Genomic DNA, 21,549 nt, shown 5'->3' with positions numbered 1-21,549 from the left:
TGAGCGATCGATTGTTAAGTGCGGTATTTGGATGATCTTATTTCCATCGTTCTGCTGTCAACGTGCGAGAAGTATTGCATTTTAATGCGTTCATTTCCCATTCGTTATTCGTTTACTTCCTTGTGCATTCGTTGACCAATAAATTCAAACAATTTTCTAACCTTATTCGTTAATCATTTCCACAAACACTCCCATTTTTCGATTGCTTAAAATAATTGTATTACAATCATGTAAAGCAAACAATTTAACCACACTATCTTGCCCTTTAAAGATCATCCCACGAACAAGCAAATAAGCAATGTAAGTAGAATTAGTTACCTCACAAATATCACTGAAATCGAATATGAATTGTTTGTCCACAAATGCCGTCCTTTAAATCCATTCCAATTCGCACGGAAAAGGTCAGTAATGAGGGAAAAGCGACTATACAGATGTCAATAAAACGGTACCGCCGTCACAAACGCTCCACTCCATTCACCAAATCATGTTAACTACCGTTCCTTAGTTTCTACCCTTGGCGACTTTTCGCGAAATGAGCACTCAATCTAATTTACATGCAACTCTGCAAAAACCGCGTCGTCCCACCGGACTTTGTTGGGGCGAGGGCTCCAAGTTGACAGGGGAAGAAATGTATATATCAACCTATTAGTGTGTGCTCATTTACAAACTCAGCTCGGGACACAAACGTGACCATCGGCTGAAGCCACACGGTCAGCAGTACTGCCACCGAAAAGCCTTCCTGGTCAGCTGTGCCTGATATCCGAACCCTTGTGTCACCTCCACAGCCCTAAGGAGAGACAAAAGCACCATAACTTTCCGGTGGTCGACTAAGCGGCAGCCTGCCAGCCGTCAGGCTCGCATTTCATGGGGAGTAGAGCCGTGTTGGTGGTTTTCGTTTTGCGCAAAGCTTAATCGTGGCGGCACTCTCATTCTCGCTCTTTTTAGAGCCTCTCGTGCCACACCACCACCAACAGACAGAGCTTTGATTTTTCACCGTTTTCTTTGCCCGCAAATTTAGAGTCGAAAATTTGCATTCGCATGTGCACCCCCTCTCGTCGGTGGGAAGGCCTGTGTTGGGTGGAGAGTAAAACTTGAGCTGAGGTGGCGCTTTGTAAGCTTTTTTTTTGTTTGCTCCTTTCGATTCGCCTGTCGACTCTTGTTTCAAAGTGCGGCGAATGAACGGTTGGAATGTTGATTCACAAAAATGGTTCGGCCCCGGCCTCTGTGTGGCTCTGTTACGCTGCAGCACTGCCGGAAACCAACCTTTCCCAGCCGATGCATGCCAGGGTGTAAGAATTGGCTATTTCTTACCCCATTCTTATCTCTGCAAACGTGTAGAAAATCATGCTGCTTCGTTGAACTTTGGCCGCACCCGCTGAATAGTAGCAACAAAGTTGGCTGATTTTATTCTTCGTTGATGGGGGTTTGTTTCCCGGTGTGAGTGTGTTTTTTTTTTGTTTTCTGCGACTCTCATAAGCGAAGGTCAACAACTGGTTTGGATCGTGTGTTGGGGTGAGTGGTTTATTCAATTCAAACAGTTCAGCGGTTTTGAACCGAAACATGAACTTTGTGCATGTAGTAAAAAAAAAAAAAAAACAGTGTGAAAATGCATTGCTAGGCCACTGACATTCACTCACTTGGGAGATTGAATAAATAAATTTCAGCAAATAAAGAGGGCTTCAAAATAAAATAATGCAACGAAAATATAAAACACAATCAAAATAAATGAATATTTCGAAACTTAAAGAAGACAATAAACCTCCTTCAAAGAAGTGAAACAAATGTTTGAAAAAAGAGTTAATAATATAAGAAAATTAAAACAAACGCAAATGATTGGTTGAACTACTACAATTGACCATTGTAGCTGCAAATATGTCAATATCTCGTGAAAATGTAGTGGACTTTCCAGTTTAAAGCTTCTTATCTTCGAAAATAACCAAAGAGAATTGTAAAAATTACTAGAAAAATGCTACCGTTTGTTTTTTTACACCATTAAACCAAGAAGAAAACATAAACGTAAATAAATTAATGTTTCTACCACAAAACTAAAGCAAAAAGATCAGAAAAACACAGTAGATAACAAATAGAGCAGAGAAAGGAAGGAAACTAAACTAAAAACCTAAGTTAGATTATACACCGTACTGGTTGGTTGAAGTTGAATTTGCATTCACTTTCTTCTTTCCCGAGCACTCTGAATGCATTCGAGGCCTCACTCTCATCCCTCTATCAGCCCTTCGCTCTTCTTGGTGTTTATTTCTTTGATTTGGCACCACCGAAAAGGTAACGCTACAGAGGGCGGAGGAGTTGATAAAAAAGAGGGTGAAAAAAATAGAAGAAGAAAAACAAGGCTAGATAGAAGATGAAAAGTTGCTAAAAAGAACCCACGTTTTACGAGATAATCACGGCCATCATCAACATCATCATCACCGTTGAACGTCGGACGATCAGTGCACACGCGCGCGGACAGCTGAATGGATGCACTTTTACTTGGTGCGTTTTCACTGCGTTTTGCCACCCACAAATGGTACCGCTTTCGTTACTGAATGGTGGCCACCACACTTTTCATTGCCACCCGCAAATACATGCAGTATCTGCCTGGGAAAACACTCAAGCTGGAGATGGTAGGTTTCACAAGACAAGCAGATGACTCTTTACTGAGCTTGATCACTAGTACAAGTAGTAAAATTTGTTTTAAGCTGAATTTTATGTTGTTCTAAAGCAAAAAAGAAGGAAATTTCCACAACTAAAAATGTTGTTGATCACCTAAATGCTAATACCGACACCACTGAACGAAACACGACGTCAACTGCTTATGATAGGCTTTCGTTCCCAAATACACAGCCGATGAATTAATATCATAAGGCACACGTACAAGCACACAAACACATATTTTTGCACACCTTTAATAGCCAGGGACACGATCGCGGTACACAAATACACACAGTGAGCACTGGATTACTCGATTAAATTCGTACACAGCGACCACGATTATCCCCAACTCCGAAATGGTGCGATGCACTCGCAAATGCAGCTGCAGCACTTGCGAACTTCAAAGCGTGGCGGCACTACTCTTCACCCGACCACCACACCAGGTACAACGACGTACGCTGGGGTGGCCAATTATTAATTAACATTTGCTTTCCCATTCACCGCTGGGCGCACTCACAGCCATTGCAGAATGGAAAACTTCACTCACTTAGTTGGATGTTACTTGATAATTTGCTTGCGTTTGTGTGTGTGTGTGTGCTGTTGCTGTTGTTTTTTCACCTACTTCATCACAAAACTCCTCCTTTTTTGCACCAGCTTTATGCGTTTTTTTACCTTTTGATTCACTTTGCAGTGGCCACACACCCCAAAATGAGGTTTGCCCTCAGCATTAAAGTACCGCAGGAAGGGGAAAAAAATCAAATCCACACCTCGCCAAGCTTTTTTTGTGCTTTGGTTTCTAGTTTCACTGTCTCTTCCGTGAGGTCCCCCCCGCAAAAGCGAACGTACGGCACATTACAATTCGCGTGCGCCTGTTTGATGGTGTTTTGGTAGGACACACAAACACACACGCACACACAAAAAGGCGACTCGTGTCTCGCGCTGCGTTGCCGAAAAACGCCGTCACGCAGCGGTGAGCCTAGGCACACACCACACAACAACGGCAACACACACGGCCAGCTGGCGACCGTTATACATGCACCCGACGTGTCCAAAGTGCACAGCAACTGCCGTTTGCCCGGGTGCCACCAGTAAAGCGCTTAATATTACTCCCGTTACCCGTTGTCTCGTCGACGGTTGTGTGAGATAAATTATGTTCAATAAAAAAAGTAAGAACGAACGATTTACTGCGCGACTTTTGACACGATGATCGCGCACAGCTCGCGGTGCGCACCACACCACACTGCGCGTTGCGTTACGGTGGAAGTGAAGAGATGAACTGTGAAGCGTTTCGATCGGAACGGGTTGGCTACTGCCGCACCGAACCGTTGGTGGAGCAAAACGCAGCGCGTACGCTGGAGCCCACACGCTTTCTCACGCACGGAAACAATTTCGCTCCCGCTCTCGGGTGTCTCTCCTGGCTAAGTCAAGCGACGCAAACGACTCGTTTCCCTTGCCGGTGAGTTTACATATTGACGCTAGCTCACTCTCCCTCTCTCACTCTCTAAGTGATTCCTCTGCCTCTCTCATTTTGTTACGCACTAAGCCTGCATTAGGTCTGTGAAGCATTTTCGCATTTTATTTACTAAGGCACAAAGGTGTCGAACTAACATTTCATCTTCGGTCCTTCTTCGGGGTTTTCTCGGCTTGAAAACAGTAATAAATAAACAATTTCATCGAAAACACATGAAGTTTCGATTTATCAATATTTCCGGCTCCGATGCCCGAGATGTTTGTTGCCGAATTTCAAAGGAAGAACCAGTTATCGAATCTTCTCCGGACCGAATTCCCGTACACTGGACCTTACTAACCAGCTATGGGTATATTTAAGAAGCAGAAGAAGTTTCCAAATGAATGTCAAAACATTCTTGGTTTCTCAAATAAATAAAAAATCGATCAGACACATTATTTGAGTGAAGTGATGCAGTAATGTACTTTAATAACTGACAGGACGAGAGTTCATTGAATTGAATTGCACTACATTCCATTGCCATCTCAAGATTTGGGTTTGACGCTTTTAGATTCTACCAATTCTGAACTTCTCTCTTTCTCTCTTGGGCTCCCCGTTTCTTCGACATACTTTCTACATATGTTTGGCCCTTTATGCTCCAGCCACAGGGCACCACAAAAATTTGCTCTCTCTCTCTCTGTCTTTCTCTCTCTCTCTTCCTCTCTTCTTGGCATTACAACGTTCGCGCTCTCTGGTCACTTGCGAAAAGCCGCTTAGCGGTTCAGACCTTTTTTCCCTTTTGCTGCACATTTCTAAGGTTTCCCTTTCCAACCCAGCGTAGGTTCGGTTCACAGTTCGATTCGCTTTACTATCCATTCGCTTCCTCGCATAGCAATATGTATTTGCTCCAAGCTGTAGCTCCATCTGTTCATGTTTCGCGACTGGAGCATACGATCTTGCCAAAAACTCTCCCAAGAAGGGAACGATCTCTTGCGATCGTACGATGCCGATGCTCGGGAGCGCAGTCTTTTGCTCTTACACGGCTTACGAGCGCTCGGTTTAGAGCTCTAGCGCTGGTAGTAAGAAGGGAGATTTTTTTCCTTTTTTTTTCGAACTCTCGATCGGCCACCGCAAATCGGTTGGGTAGAGTGTGGTGTCGTTTGGTTATTTCCTTCGCGGTGCAGCTTAACGCGAACTGGTTTTTCTTCTGATGAATTGTTGTGGCGATCGGGATGGGAAGAGAAAACAACAACCCATACACGTTCACACACGACTCACAACACAAACTACTGAGCTGAGCTGACGACGACTTAAAGACGGTAGAATAAACCGTTTTATGACTCGTATTAGAGAGTTGTTTTAAATAATTCTTAACCAGTCGGGTGAATTGAACAACGTTTTGGAAATGATTTAAATATCGGTTTCGGAAAACCTCCAGCCGATTGTTGAGAATAAAAAAAAGGCATTCAATTTCTTAACCACTACGGCGTAGAGTGATTTGATTTAAAGCACTCACTTCAAGTGCACGCGAAGATCAATGGCTCGAGAGTAAACACAAATCCACCCATCAGGAGCACCAACCAGGCACAATATCTTGCTTGCTCACTCTTTCCATTACCAAGACGCTGTGTAAATAATTTCTGATTTCTGTATCGTATTGAATTCAATTCCGAAAACCCTACTCGAAAATCTCCTCCTTGATAGGATGTAAAGTGTTTACTTTGTTAACCAATCTGCGTAAGCAAAGTGAAGCTTAATCAAGCAAGACGTTAAATGTGCAGTGTTGTAAAATACCGTTGTTACAGTTACACAAAACATGATGTAATGTTAGTGATTTTTATATTCGCTGAGTCACTGAAGAAAGTAAAAATTTGGTTACAGCAAAATGTCACTTGAGATTCGGTGTTGTTCTCCCTAAGGTACACGTAAGATTCATTATTTTGATTAATTATCGATAGTCCTTAAGAAGAACGGTATGTGAGCGGTGTAAATTGTTTAGTAAAGCCATACTTTGCATTAAGATATAAAAATATTGTTAAAGAAGATGATAAAAGCAATTGTGGAACATCTTGATCAACTTGTTCCCAGCTTTACAAGGATTCGATCGTTGTGGGAGTGTTTGTAACACATAGGAACGTTTAGAGAAAAATGGAAGCAGCTTATGTTTATGACTGTACAACAATGAATTAAAAAACGGTGTAGCCTTCGACTGGGAAGAGAATAAAAATAAAATAACAATGGAAGCATCTTAACATGGTCCTGAAACATTCGTATTCAAGCAATACTACGAATTTCATACATTTTTGGTGGAATTTTCTAAGTGTGAGGTTTAAAAGCTTTAAGAAAATACTGCAACGAAAGCGTTATACCACTGTAAATTAATTTGGTTGTGATAAAATCCATACCCAGCAATACGGCCAGGCCGTCCCTTATGAATAAAAAAAAAAAAAAAATCCATACCTCATCAAGCGTGATAATGAGTAAAATAGGACGTCCTTTATGAACCACCAGCAACAGAGGATACCGAAATTGTTAGCCAACTGTGAGAGGCTCCAGCTTTACCGCTGCTCTCAATCTCCAAAACCCATCAAAGGGCAAAGAGTGTCGGGTGCTACTGTTACACTTACCTGTGAGGGACGAGAGAAAGGAGAGAAGAAAAAACAAAAATCACATTAATAACGATTGTGTCACCTGTCAGCCGGGCACAAACTATAATAACCACAATACTGCAATTCGGTGTCCCTTATGTGCGAAATCACAAGCACGGTTGCGATAGCTGATAAATTGGGGGAAGTACGAAAATTATTCTCGACACGTGAACATGTGGCCATGAATCAAATCTGTAAAATTTTGGACAATAATTTCGGTGGGGAGCTGCGGAGCACGGGAAGGAAAAGGGAGCGAAAAATACCACAAAGCGACAGGGCCCATTTTCGTCGTTCCCATGACATTAAGCATTGAGGTTTGCTTTTGGCAGTTCGATGGTTTTCGTGTTAATGTGCGTTGACAATGTTAATTATTTGCAAGGAAGAGCAAAAAAAACAAAAAACAGACCTGTCCCCATCCCTACGAGCGTCCTGAAGGTTTGTGGAGTTGAGTTTTTTGTTGTCCCCCGGATTTTAATTCAGCACGAACCTTTTTGCGCAAGACCCAGAGAGAATATGGTTTGTACTGAGCTCCCATACCATAGCTGAGGTTTGCTTCGTCAGAGCCCGCCCGGTCGCTTGTGTTTGATGTAATTAAAATTGAAACATAAATACAAAAAAAAGCATGCAGAATATTTAACCACCGACTGTGTGAGAGGTGGCCTGAGATATCTCGGCAAAAAAAAACCCCTTTTGACCGTGCCGCCGCACAGACGGTCACTCAGCTCAGCGCACCCGTTGTGGACAATGGGATGCCCATGCCCAAAGCCCTCACAAACGGTACCCAACCTGTTTGAAATTTCTGTTCCTTAGCTGGAAGCCGAGTGAGGGCAAAAAAAAAAAAAAGGGCTGAATCCCTACGATCCGTTCCCATGCTTTTGTGATGACAGGGGAAAATGATTTGTATCCGTTGCGTAGAGAGGTCTGGTCTGGTGTTGCAATGGGATGCACCACAACCAGCTAGGCGCGGTTTGTTTGCAACTTGTTACAAAATATTCTGGAGCGTTTTGTTGCTGTCTTCTGCGAGGCAGGGCCAGAAAGCAAAATTTCTTCTTGCGAAGTTCACACGACACCGAAATCGTCTCCGGTGTACCCACACGTAGTACCACTTGCACAGCATTCTTCCAGCACAGCAGGGGTTTTAACACTCTAGAGAGCGAGCGACGATCGCAAAACATTAGCAACACCTGACCTAATGACATCGGAGATTTATGGGCAGAGGGGTTTCGTTGTTTGCTTTCTCCGTAAAGCTCCACCGGGAAGAAGCCACCATCGGAGCCCTTTCGCAGTACATTGTTATGAGGAAGAGGGCGAAAAATTAGCACAAATAACAGCAGCTGCAGCAGCAGCAACCAGAAGGCTGGGTGGCTGGTGAGAGGTTTTATGCATCAAAGTCCTACCCTATTGCCGTTCCAAGGGGGAGAGATTCCAGCACTATGTTGGCGGGATGATGTAAACATGGATAATGTTTTAACCCATATAAGCATAAACAAGGGAGACGTGTGTATCTTGATGTTGTTTTTATTTCTCTCCTATTTCTCTCTTTTTATGTGGAGTGAAATTACGCACCGGGTATTAGAGAAATTAGCATTGGATGAGTTTTATAGCATGTGTCGAAAAGCCGGTCTCACAGCTGCAGCTGATGATAGCTTTACTGGTGGCCAACATTGAGGAGATAATCTTTTTCCTTTGTAATTTAGACTCAGTTAATTCCTTCTAATTCGTCACACATGTGTAAATAATGTTGTAACAAGGAAGCTTCATAATCCAATCGCCGAGATGCTATAAAAGAGCATCTATTTGAAAGACAACAAAACAAGCCCTTTAATTGTTTTGTATGATTTTTCTCGCGTATCGTATTAAAGCCTTTCATCAATTCATCGAAGCTGTAAATCATGGAAAGTAATTTCATCAACAAATGATAGCTGAAACATGAATTGTGAGTTCAATCTATTGTTAAAAGGACATTCCACCTTTGGACACTTGAAACATAAAAGTAAACGGTGAAAAGCTTTTCAACTTAAATGTGCATGTGTTCACATTAAATATTGGCTACATTTTCAGAAAAGTTGGTAACATATAAATAGACAACGAAACTGGAAAAAGCATCCTGGCAATTGTTTATTACTTCTAAGGATTTCTTATCGTAGTTTCTAGACCTATTATTACCTATTATTCTGACATTACTACCGGACAGGGAGGGATTCTGAGATTAAGTCTTTCAATCACTCAGAATGAATTGAAGCTTGTTATATGAGGTATTTTGATTAGAAAGCACGTCGTTGATCAAAAAGACTTCGTTAATGCAGTAGATTTATATTAACGAGAGTCGTACTACATTCCAGCCAACTGTCGATAGATCGAAAGACGTCCGAAAAAATGTGCAAATTTTTGCACAACGTTTTTTGGCTGTAGGAATCGAGCAAACTATAAGCATAGTTACATGTAAATTGCTGCTAACTGCACGATTAAATGTGCTTTAATATATTTTATTGGCTCTACTACTACTGAATGTCATTGATTGTTCTAGCTGGAATTCAAAACTCACCAACCTTGCAGCCTTCAACAAACGGTGAATCATGAAACAAAAACATAAAATAGATTTTTTACACCACCGGTTACCAGCGAACCCACGGGCATCACTTAAAAACAGTAAAGCCCTGTTGTGCGTTATATTATTTTGTGTATGAAAAATAACATTAAAATACTAATACCAAAGCGTACACTGGCTGGCAGGCCATCATCATTATTGAATACCGGCACGCATTCAGCATCCCCCGCGGCTTCGGCCCGCTTCCGCAAGCGATGTGAATCGGTGGTACAATCGATCCGGGCTTATTATTTCAGATGATGGGTCGAGCAGACGAGCGAACCGGCGGCCAGTAGGTTCGTGCCAGCGCTGTTTGTTCACTAAACAACGAGAGGGCTTATTTTTCAAACACACAGTGCGCGCCTTGTTACATTGTACGACGAGAATGCTGTTGTACACACGGGTTGAACCCACGGCACGTTGTGATGATGGGCGCGCACACATTCTGAACAGATTAAATTCTTCTCCCGTTCTTTAAAAACACACGCAGTTGCCCCAAGAGTTGCCGCCGTGGGCTGTGGTTCTTGGGGCTGGCAGGTTCACCGTAAGCGAGGAGCTCGAATTGCGCCCGCAAAACACAGGACACAAAGTGCGTGGGGAATGCAAAAATCACTGCATTCCGGGACCGATGATGGAGAAGAACGGGACGGTTCCGCTGGTTTCACTAGGGAGTGCGCGCGCGTTGGAAACTAAGAAAGATTCTCATCGCGGTAAAACTTCAAACAGCGCATCAACACTACCCCGCGTCCGTTGGCGTTGGATTCTTCCGATTGTGGAGCCGTAGAATAAAAAATCGGTATCGGAGGAAGACACTGTGTGGCGTGTAAAGAAAAAGCGATCGCGAGAAGGGAGAACGTCATTCAGCCGACCGACCTGGTCGGTTTCTCCCACGGATGAATCTGACCACTGTGTCCCAGACCGTCCCCGGGCCGGAAGCGTAGGGTTGCGAGGGTTTGAGAATGATCTTGCTTCAATCATGGCCGATTTTGCGCCGCCACCGACACTGGACACTCGGGGATGGAGGAAATGCCATGGAAAATGGATGGCATCAGTTCGCGATCTTGCACGGAACAGAGCGATAGAGGGACAGAGCAAGAGGAGGGAAAGATCATGGAGGCGACGATCGGTATGGAATGAATCATGTCGAGGTGCTTAGTCGCCACATTCTAGCACTACATTCGCCACCGACACAAGAGAGTACAGTCGACAGCACTGTGCAGTTTCCCTTTTTCCCGTTTTAGCTAATTAATAACAAAGTGCTAACACGGATTGATCAGTTCCTGGAACTGGTGGTACGGCCAGAATAAATGATGACGTTCAGTATTGGACTTCATATAAACAGAAAGGTTTGCATGAAAGTTACTACATATATTTGAAATCTTTAATTTAAAAGTTTTTAAATTACTGAGGCCTTCTTCTTGGCTTAACAACCTTCTTAGATCACGCAGGCCTTTAAATGGCCTGCTGCACTTCTTCACACATTTCATTTCAATTAGTACAGCCGTTGGTGGACAGTAACTGCTGTCCATGTCGACAAGCAGAAATAAATCTACAGCCAGCAACTACTTCACTCAAACAATCACACACGCGGCGTGAACCAATGCCGCCCGACAAAGACGCATGCCAGGCGACTGACGCCACCATGACGGATAGTCATGGGCCAGGGCGACACCGACATCCGGACAAGTCTGTGTTTGTGTCATTGCGAACCGCCAGAGCAGTGAAGGAAGCGAGTCATAACCGTGAATGCATTTCTTTCTTCTACCGAGCCGCTGCCTGCTCTATCTCTGACGCCTTAGAACTTTGTCTTGCATTTGTCAAATCGGTGGGGTGTGCTGACGACCAAAAACTGACAACAATACTGTGTCCCGCGCATGTGCGAGCATTGATGTGGCTGGATGTGCACGATCAAATAAAAATAAGAGATCGACCCACCACCACTCGCTCCCAACAGCATGCTTCCAGTGATCGAAGGCTACTAAAGAAGATGATGATGATGATGATGATGATGCTGTTGAATGATGCACCCGATGAAGCAACTTTACTCAAATACGACTGAGGAGGAGTGTAGCAGCATGGTCAGGGTACATGATGCCATTGACTTCGCGCGATCGTGCGCATTATGACTATCCGGTGCTCCGATCACCGGGGGCGGCGTTGTGTTGTTGTACAAGCAGTGATCCACCTCCACCACCAACTCCTAGCGGCGAGGGTGAGTTTATGAGTTTTTTGTTTCGTCTCAGCCGAAGATAATTACCCGTCTGAAAATGAGCGCACATATTCTCCAGCAAGCAAGTACACACACGCACACAAATCATTCGACATTTCATCTTTTCTTTCTCCAATCTCCACCTCACACCCACCGGGTAGCTTGCCTTCCCTCAGCTAAGTATGGCAAGGAGTTCGAAAAGGCTGGCTGGCAAAAGAGTAGCCAACAGCCACGCGAATATACTCTTTGCTCCATAAGCCTCGGTTCGGTGGCAGCGTGGAATATCGCTGAGACCGACGTATGTGAAGTGTCGGTCCAGGCGGGTCGGTCGGTTCATTTTCTAATTATTCAACCGAATGCACTCTTCACTTCCCCTTCAGGTTGCTAACCATCACCCGCAGTTTCTGATGGGATTTGTTACATAAAAGACATATATGTTAGAGTACGAAATATTAACCACCACCTCCGGTTTCGTCTGCTTTTGCTGGCCGGACACGCCACCAAGGATCACTGCACTCTGCACATTGGGGTGGGGATGTTGTGAAGGAAAAATTAAACCCAAATCATCAAAATGCTTTAAAAACTTCGTATGGCGTCATATGACGATTCTTAGACTTTGAAATGGGCATTAGAATTATTTGCTAATCTTGCAAGTTTTTGATTAATTTTAGATGTTTGCTTAAGATGATATTTAGTCACCTAATGTCATCGCAAGAAAAAATATATATTCCAATATTTGTTCAAAACTACCCACTGTGTTCCTTCTTTTTCTGCTGACCAGTTCTCAAGTAATCTAATTAAAATGATTTGCACTTGGGAAAATAAAACCATCAGCTTGATGCAATCGTATGCAATTTTCCATTCCAAGTACCAATTTTCATCAAGAAAGCTTGAAAAAGAGGGTAGTTCGTAGAATTAGAATTTAAAGAACCAAAATGGCTCGCTTCGGTTAAGCAGCACTTCTCCTAAAACTAAGGGCGCTCCAACACTGTCAAGTGGCTTTAATTGTTAATCCGCAACGAAGCGCAAACATCAAACGGGTTCGCTTCGGAGAAACTAACAGTTGAGCATCAATCTTTCCAGCAAGCGAACTTCAGATTCTGTGTCAAACACGCACACACATCAACATAAGATTGGACAGAATCAATTAAACAACGTTCAAGAATCAATTATTAGTTTGTCTCTAAGGTCCAAACATGTTCTTAAAAATCGTCTTCTGTAGGCGTAGCAATAAATTGCACAAATGAGGGATGTTTAATCGGAGGGAAATCTCGTCTCATCAGTCGAATTGAAGCTACATTCGCGAACACAATACGGAGACATTATGAAACGGGAGAAGCATAACTGCATATGCAGTGTGTTGCGTTGCATAGGAATATTGTTTTTTTTGCTGTTGCTATTGTTCTGCTCCAATCGGTAAATGTGCTTTCATTGTTATCGATTGGTTGGTTGAGATATGATGATGCATCGGCAAGACACACACACACAAGCTAATTGGATCCCATCGGCACACTCTTGAGAGCTAATCTGGCATATGCATTCACCCTGCAGCAGAAGAACGTATCACTCGGCTGTATGGTATTTACGTTCTCAGATAACAGGCGGAAAATACAATAGCCAAATGTTGTGCAGGTGCATCTTCAACCACGAAGCCAGCATAACCGCCTTGCTGCTACGGGTGTTATGTTTACATGCGCATTATTGTCGCAGTACCGCAGGGTGTGGTATGGTCTGGAGAAATCCGAGGCTTTCTCCCCTTTCTCATCTACGCAACCTTCATTACACTATTGCGAAAGACGCGTCGCGGGAACGCACCCCGGCCGTAAGTGATCTCGGGCGGGGTTTCGTTTGTGAGGAACGTGGAAAAGTTTCTGTGACGACTTCGAAAGACCAAGAATAATGGTTGTGCGCGGGTGCCCCGACTGCGACCATAATCTGCGAGTGGAGTAGTGATTTATTAGCCGTTACACGCGCTTTGTTTGCATAATATCTCGACAGGGATGGATGAGCATTTGGGCGGGATGTGTTCGAGCATGGCAAGCATCAGCGGTGGTGCATTATGTCTCCCCGAGTGCGAACCTGTTACGCAGCAAGATGTTATTACATGCGATAGAGAGACAGATTGATGGGATTGCACAAACTTCTTTTCTGTGTTTCAGTAGATAAAAGTTACACGATGTAGCAAGACGTTTGGAAAAGATTATTTAATTACCTGGACATATTTCGCACATCGGGGGTTCTGAGCTATTTTCCACTAATTTATTTCTGTCTCTTAAGTTTAACAATCTTCGTGTGCATCACACCAATCCTTTTTTCAATCTTAAACTTCTTGTTGCTTCTGAAGCTCATTTCTTATTTCTAATTCAACATTTAAAGGAAAATTGAAGCTCTTTAGATTAGTTTTCTTGCTTTAAATCTTGTTTTTTGGTTCTTTATATCCAACATATTCCGCGAATCTTTCAATAAGTAGAGTCGATACATTGATTTATTTCCTTTTTTTCAAATTTTTCCTTTTTAATCACACCTCCAGATCAATTCAAAATAAGTGCAATATTGTTAAATATATGCTCACTTCACTTTAATAAACTCCTTTTGTTCTACGCTCCACTCTAATGCGCACGATACAAATAGCATCGAAGCGAAACCGTTCAAGAAAACTCCTTTTGCACAGAAACATTCCATGCAAAGGGCACAGGATTCAGGCCGATAGCAGCTTGTTCCGTAACAGCTTAAACGTACACATTAGAAACAAATGTTTCCACCTGCCTATACTGAAGACGCATATTGGAGCAACAGCTGCTGTCGTGCATCGATACCATCCATATCCCGGTGGTGCGCTTAACCGCAAGCCCATCCTGAATTCCTGGAGGATAAGCTGACATACGGACGGATCGATTCACAACTGCAAAGCGGGCAGCTGGACGTCGACGTCACGTTTCACCAACCCTCTTCTCCACCTATGCAGCAATGAATAGGGCCGATGGAATGCAATAAAGATAATTGAACGAAGACGAGATGCACCTGAGTGATGCACGAGTGATTTCGCTCCATCCTACATCCTGAATACCCGAACGAAGCTGAATGAACGTCAGGGTGGAAATTTTGTTCTTTTTTTCCTCCTACTATTGAACACTCTCGGTACGATTGGAGGTTTACTTACACCAAGGGAAGAATTCCCTTTCCTAGTAACCGTACCGCAGATCTCCCTCTGCTTTTGCGCTGACCTTTGAGCGACCGTCACTTGGGTGAAAAGTGAATGAATGCGAAGAATTTAACAACAAAAACTCCGACATCCACGTTTTTATAAAGCGCATCATCCTCTCCCGTACGTCGGACATCGAACCACTCGGGGTTCGCTAATTGCTGACCCGTGAAGAGCTTTCGTTCTTGGGTTGCATACTTGGGAGCCTTGGTGCATTAGGCTGGGAAATAAGCTTTACAGGTGGTGTGCGGGAACTTGGAAATCTTCTCTTTGGAGAGCCCACAAGCACAAACTCAACCAGAAGAGTCCATGAGAAGTCTGTTCTTAACCCTGACCTACACTCCAGGCAGACAGGTTCACTTCCTGTGCACTGGCCGCCGCCGCCCGTCCGTGTGATCGCGGCGATTCCATTGGATTGAAAGCGAATGTGTACACACAAAAACGAACGCGAGCGCGTTTTCCGGCCTGATAAAGTGAGTGCGCGCTTGAGAGAGCATGATTAAGGATTTTCTCGTTAGCAGCACTTCCACGGCAATACTTCGGAGTTCGTGTAAAGCGGGGGTAAAGGAAAACTGCAATCGAAACGTAATGATTCTAGAGTAAATCTGTACAACAGCAAGACGGCACAGAGGGTGTGCTTTGTTGGGGAGCGAGAATGCTGTACGATTGTAGTTTTCAAAGATCTTTGTTTTGGTTTCTTCCACGCGGAGGAAATCGATAGTTACCTCCGCACCAGAAACTTCAACTTTGAAGGTGCGGAATGGGAAAAATGTGCAGTAATCGATCGATCGATTACTGTTTGCTGCTGCTGCTGCTGCTGCTTCTCCAAGTAAACGCAGCTACGTCCGGTCCGCGGTGTGAAGGTCATGGTCCGACCACATTTGTTCGTGCGTAGGAGGTATGGATGTGTTATTGTAGAATGTTCCTGGGTTTCGTCTGAGAATGGTCGGCGATGGTGGTCTTCTTCTCGTCAGTTCCCCACGGCCCTTAAGGTGGGCTTGATTACCGGAGGTAACTAAAGTGGATTAATTATAATGGGATCGAGGATGTAGGGATTAGACGCACGCCATTAGAATCAATCGTGCGGTTTTTAGCTTACAGGGTAAATTTTACAGTCTTCATAGCTATCTGCCCCGGAAAATGGCATTCTCCGAAATTGTTGGAATCAATATTCACCTCGAATAGGGAGAGCGAGAGTCTTTCTTGGCTCTAATACATTTTTGGCTAGTATAGACGAGCAGCATCCAGAGTCTTTAATTCAACTCTTAGGCTTCAATCCTAAGACTAAATCTCGCTTATTCTATGTGCAAGTTGAGTTATTTTCTAATCAGAAGTAGCTTGGGAAGATATCACCAAGAAATCACCAAGAAACGCACATTTTTGTTACATCTTTCTTACAAATCAAATAATATATAAGAGCAATTCAAAGTTCTTTGATTATTTTTTCTATTAAAAAGACTAATAACAAAAAAGTTGATCCAAAAGTCACCTAAAAATAATCCGATTTGCCTCGATTTTTAATGGGCATCAAATTAAACGATAGATCAGAGCGTTTGTTTGCTGTTCTATTTGTCGGGCACCAATGGTTACGAAAATATACAAATAGCAACAAAACTTATCCAGCTTCCAACTTTTATGACCAGCTCAGCTTAAAAAGAGCTCTCCCTCACTCACTCACTCTCACTTCTTGATCTAGCCGGTGTCGGAGGCACAACTGGCTAGCGGCCAACACAATCTCTTTACGCTAATAGATGCCAGATAAACGTCTTAATCTGTTGCTAACATTTACGACTTTTACGACGTCCAAACTACCTGCGCGTACACAGACATACACTAGCAGACTACAGCCGTTCGGTATTGGAAAGCCTTGTTTTTTTTACGATCCTTCAAATCCCTAGCGCGTGTAGTCTAGAATTCAAATTCTTCGATTTCGTTTCCTTTCCTCGATACCACACAAGACGTGAGTCTGTGCAAAGTTGAAGGGCGCTTGCGGGCGAAAGCGGATGAGTTTTAAGTGGATTTTCTTCCGTTAACGTGACTCTCGACTTCGTTTCTATTTGTTTCTTTTTGCTTGAAAGATGGGCCAGACGATCGGTACGATTCATGTACACTAATTTCTGCGCATTCTGTTCTCAGATCAAATGATAGCGACCGAACAGATTAAAGTTCGATGCTTGATTTTGGACGCTTGCTTAGTCTGCGTTTGCCGAAAAGGGCAAACGAGCAATTTATTGTGGATCTGAGATTTTGGTGCAATTATTCCATTTCCTGCCAAGTGAATAGTGAAAGAGAGATCTTCAAAAAACAAGCCCAAATTCTTGGTTCTTACGCAATTCGAAACGTTAGCGCGACCGACCGAACACCAACAATTGCGCAAACGCAAACTAAGTCGGGAGAGCTTTTAGCTTTAGTATGTATTTTACAGAGGTTCATGCAAATGGAACCGCCAACCATAATAGGCCAGCAAGAATGAAAGAAAGAAAGGAGGAAAAACAAACCCCATTCGATGCGCAAAAATTGAACCACCGCATTGCGCAATCGTTCAAATTTTGGCTTTCAATTTTCATCTGCATGCCAGCACCGTCTACCTAGCCTACATATTTGTGGCCAATAGTTTGGATTTTTTTAATAGCCCGTTTTTTGTGCTTGGTTGGAAGTATTTTTGCGCTTATTCGGTTTTGGTGCGAGTCTTTCTTTTTTCACTTAACTTACTACGAGCGCAAACGTTGCTCCAGTAGGGTAGGCTATAATAATCGACCCACTTACCCATTACAGGCTGAGACAGAGAGAGGGAGAGAGTGCGCGATGCGGATGAATGTTTTAATATTTTTGAGGATATGTTTTACCCCGTTTTTACCATCCCGCACGGGTGAGTGTTTATGCCGCGGCTTATTCCTCCTTTCTACTAGCGGCATGTATACGAGTACACCAATGCAAGATGTAATTACATGTTTTGTGCGGATGAACGTCGAAGTTGGTGGAAGAGGGTGGGGGAGAACGCATAATGCTAAAAGGAAAGTAGTTCTCTAAGTCAGACGCGGGAAAGTAAGCGTAGCGTTCGATTGAATAATTGATTCTTTCTACCGAAAAATTTGATTCAAACAAAATGTAATGTTACCTCACTGCTGTGGACTAGGCGTCACGACATAGTAGTGTGTAACGAGAGTAATGCGTAAAATAAAGATCAAACAATGACTAATAAAATCGAAAATCAATTCCTTGAAAAAGAAATCATAAGCAGCGTTCATTATTTTGTCATAAAAATAACTAACAATTGAAGATGAACTACAAACAAGAAATTGAATTATGTTTGGACAATTTTTTTTCCTGTAGGGCAGCCTGTCCGTATTGCTGACAAATATCTGTATAACTGTATAAATATTTAAAGTACAACGATAACTACAGGAAACGCACATAAAACTACCTGAATAATGTTATCCGTAATTTTAAAATTTTAATTCAATTAAACCTAGAAGTTTTGTGACCTGGATTGCCTGACACATCAAGCTAAATTGACATCGATTTAAACACAACTCTTAGGTCACTTATTCCACAAAAGTAGAAGTAAACAATCTTCTTTGTATTGATACAAAATGCCTCATTTTGTATCCAAACAAAGCGCAAAATCAATTAACTTATTGAAACTTTACCACATAAGAACTCCGCGAAAAGAAACAACATTAAACGGATGACGCCTCAAAAAAAGGTTGACGATTAATCTCAGGCTGATTCGTCGCTAACGATATACAAAGCAGACGCACGTTACTGCAACAAGCGTCACCATGGCCCCGGATATTGGCACAAGATAAGTGGTACGTGCTGAAGAACTGGCTTGACATGGGGTGATACACCATCGACTCCACCCTACATCCCGGAAGAACATCTTCACCATAGAACTCTTTACATCGGGCTGGTATAAACACACATACCCGACACGTCTTCATTTCCTCGGTAAATATTGAACTTGAGACCCCAATAAGACTGCAAGAGCAAGCCACGAGTGGGTTTCCTCGAGCTGGAGACATTGGTAGGGGATACATCCCGGTACCATCACAAAACCGTCGTCCCCAAGTGCCCATTAAAAGCATCTCGCCACATCTTTATCGAATTAAGCAACTGTTAATGTTCCATTACCCGTGGCGAATGATTGGACGAGCGTGTGGCTCTTTTCAAGCCGCCTGCTTTACGTTCACGCAGAATTAAGCTTTTCTTAGCTGTGGCAACAGGAAACTGCAACATTGCTTTTGCAATGCTTTAAGAGCTTTGTATACAAATAAAGTTCATCTTCCTTGTTTGCCGTTGGTGGTGCAGTGCTGTGGTGTGAGTAGGTAAGTTTCTGCAGATCAATGTGCAGGTTCCGCAATCGACGACATATACCTCTTAATGTCATTTGGAGTTCAGCCGTCATATCGTCCTGGCAATGGTGAGCTCAACTGCTCTAAAAAGGGCATCTTACAATTACAGACTCTTGACGTTCACGCGCGAAGGGTGAAAGACAGAGAGGGTGTCCAGACCACAGACCACTAGGTGAAGTGACGCGCGTTTCTGAACGCTTTCTTGAACCGTTTCTCCCAATCCCGGTTGGATGACGGTTGAATGGTGTGTCTCGTGACAGTTCTGAAACCGATCGTCCGATCGGCGTCAGCAGCGGCAACGGTGTAAATGCACCTTCCACAGCACCAAACAACGTCATCATCATCACACGAACGGCACGCCACACACAACACCACACGATCGCTCCGTGCATATGTAATTAAACGAATCACAGACACGAAAACCTTTTTCCGACCGCTGGCCACAAATGCTCCACACATCCATTTCCCTACTGCCGGGCCGGACCGGTGACCACAGCTTCTTCCAATGACTCAGGAAGTAACCACTTTGGTCACTTCGTTCGGCCGCATAAGTGATTCACCCGTCACCCCGCGAAACGTTATCGAAAATGTGTTCCGCCAGCGCGTTTCGGAAGGAGGAAAACTTGCCTGTCGGCTGTTGGGCAGCACTTGGTCAGCGTTGGTGCCGGTTGGTTGGGAAAAATACTTTCATTTCCATTTGATCCACTTTTTATGCAACATTGTGTGGGCAGAGGCGGCATGCAGTTTTCACTGTCCGCGAGCCACATGCATACACGTGGCACACTTCCGTACGACGATTTCGTTTCGCCCCGGAGCCTTTGGGGTTATGGGTTTTTGCTTCGTCCGTGTGTGTGTGAGTGTGTGTGGGATCGTTTTACAAAAGGCTTGCCCCGTGTTGTTGTAACGGGGTAGTTAATTCAATTAGTTTGATTAAAGCTAATTATGATTGGGTATGATTTTATTGGACATTAATGTATAGTGAAGGCGACGTAATGTATGTTGTGACGTGTGTGAGCATACGATGGCGTGAAGATAGTGTTCATGGGCAACGAAAATTCATCAGTAAAACAGTGATGATCTTAGAAATAGACGCATTTGACAAAAAGATGTTACTCTATTGCTTTTTTGATAGATTTATGGTAGAAAAAGTACCACTTTGTACCACGATTTTCAGTTTGATTTATTGCTAATTGCTTTATTAAATTACATGCTATAAAATAAATAGAACAAGCTATAAAATAGAATTCCCAGATGCATTACAAATGGATGGATCAATCGGTACTCTGACTCGTTTAGAATATAAATTACAATAAACATAGAATTCAGCAAGCTGCAAACTAATCAATCAGCCTCAAACAATCAAATGGTATCTCGCCTCAAAATACGACGAGTGCAGCCCGGTACATATTGATTCATTGCAACCCATTAATCATTCGATAAGTAACCGAAGCAACTGGCTGTGATCTAATTAGATAATCTACACCATCAAAGCGTCGGATGAGATGAACTGACACTGGCCGCAAATGAAGCGTATGATTACAGTTAAATTAGCGGCAAAAGGTCGTCGGTCAGACGCGATTTGTTGCATCCTGTTGCTGTACACACTGTACAGTAAGATACTGGCCGTCGAGGAGGGCCCAGCTCTACCGCTTTGGGGTAAATGGTGTGCCGTTCAATATCTTCTGTCCGAGACGCTCGTAAACATTGACCGGGGAATGACAATCGTAGTCGAACCAGTACGTCCGGTGCATGCTGAACTGAATGTGGAGCAGGACGATAAAGAGATATCCGTCCGTCTGTTCGCGCTGTGTATTTCCTCTGGGGATAATGGTGTAATGCTAGAAGCTGGTTTGCAGCAGGACGTGTTTAATGCCGTCTTTCGGCATCAGAACGGCTGCTTTCGTTCGTCCGACGAAAAGGCTTTACTGGAGTAAAGGGAGAAAAAATCATCCAATAGTCATAAAACAGCCATTATCTGGTAATGGAGTCACACAGCGTACAGTCGAACCACACGATTACTTGGGTTTAATAAAAAAAAAAGCATCCGTGTGACAATGTCAACTACTTGGCTGCTAGTGTCTAGCCTGTCTTATCACCCATGGTCATCATCATGGTCATCATCATCAGCAGCCCAAACCTTCGTCAGAAAATGCTTCACTTTATGCCATGCCCAGAGCAGCTAAATACTTCGACCTCGGTCCAGACAGAGTTCTTACTGCTTCGCTGCCTTTCGCAAGCTCCGATTTGCCCCCAGAATTTTCCTGGGGCCACAGACAAAAGGGTGAACCAATTTTTGCGACATTGTTCTTCCACCTCCGACAGGCTCAACGTTCTCGTTCAATGGTTCTCGATGCCGAGAACGTCCGTCTACTATGACGTTACCAAAGATGCTTATCTTTCCAACCAAACCCCGAGGAGCTTTTGCTCATCCTCGCTACTAAAGAAACGGTCT

The 21,549-nt window shown here is 43.4% G+C and overlaps 3 protein-coding genes across 4 annotated transcripts in view; 2 read left to right on the top strand and 1 right to left on the bottom strand.

Moving 5' to 3' along the window:
* LOC126567999 (sodium-dependent nutrient amino acid transporter 1-like) overlaps nucleotides 1-21,549 on the bottom strand; it is a 322,406-nt gene that overhangs the window by 23,413 nt on the left and 277,444 nt on the right. The window lies entirely within an intron of this gene.
* The window catches only part of LOC126568014 (protein CBFA2T3), a 416,394-nt gene that overhangs the window by 139,668 nt on the left and 255,177 nt on the right, over nucleotides 1-21,549 (top strand). The gene's annotated exons all lie outside the window — the stretch shown is intronic.
* LOC126568156 (large neutral amino acids transporter small subunit 2) overlaps nucleotides 7,710-21,549 on the top strand; it is a 148,384-nt gene continuing 134,544 nt past the window's right edge. Inside the window, exon 1 of the mRNA XM_050224584.1 lies at nucleotides 7,710-7,714. The gene's annotated coding sequence lies outside the window, so the exon portion shown is untranslated. The remainder of the gene's footprint in view (nucleotides 7,715-21,549) is intronic.

The sequence above is a fragment of the Anopheles maculipalpis genome, chromosome 2RL (genome assembly GCF_943734695.1).
Source record: "Anopheles maculipalpis chromosome 2RL, idAnoMacuDA_375_x, whole genome shotgun sequence".
NCBI classification, from domain to species: Eukaryota; Metazoa; Arthropoda; class Insecta; order Diptera; family Culicidae; genus Anopheles; species Anopheles maculipalpis.
Note: the sequence above shows the minus strand (reverse complement) of the source record. Positions and strands in the feature narration are given on the sequence as shown.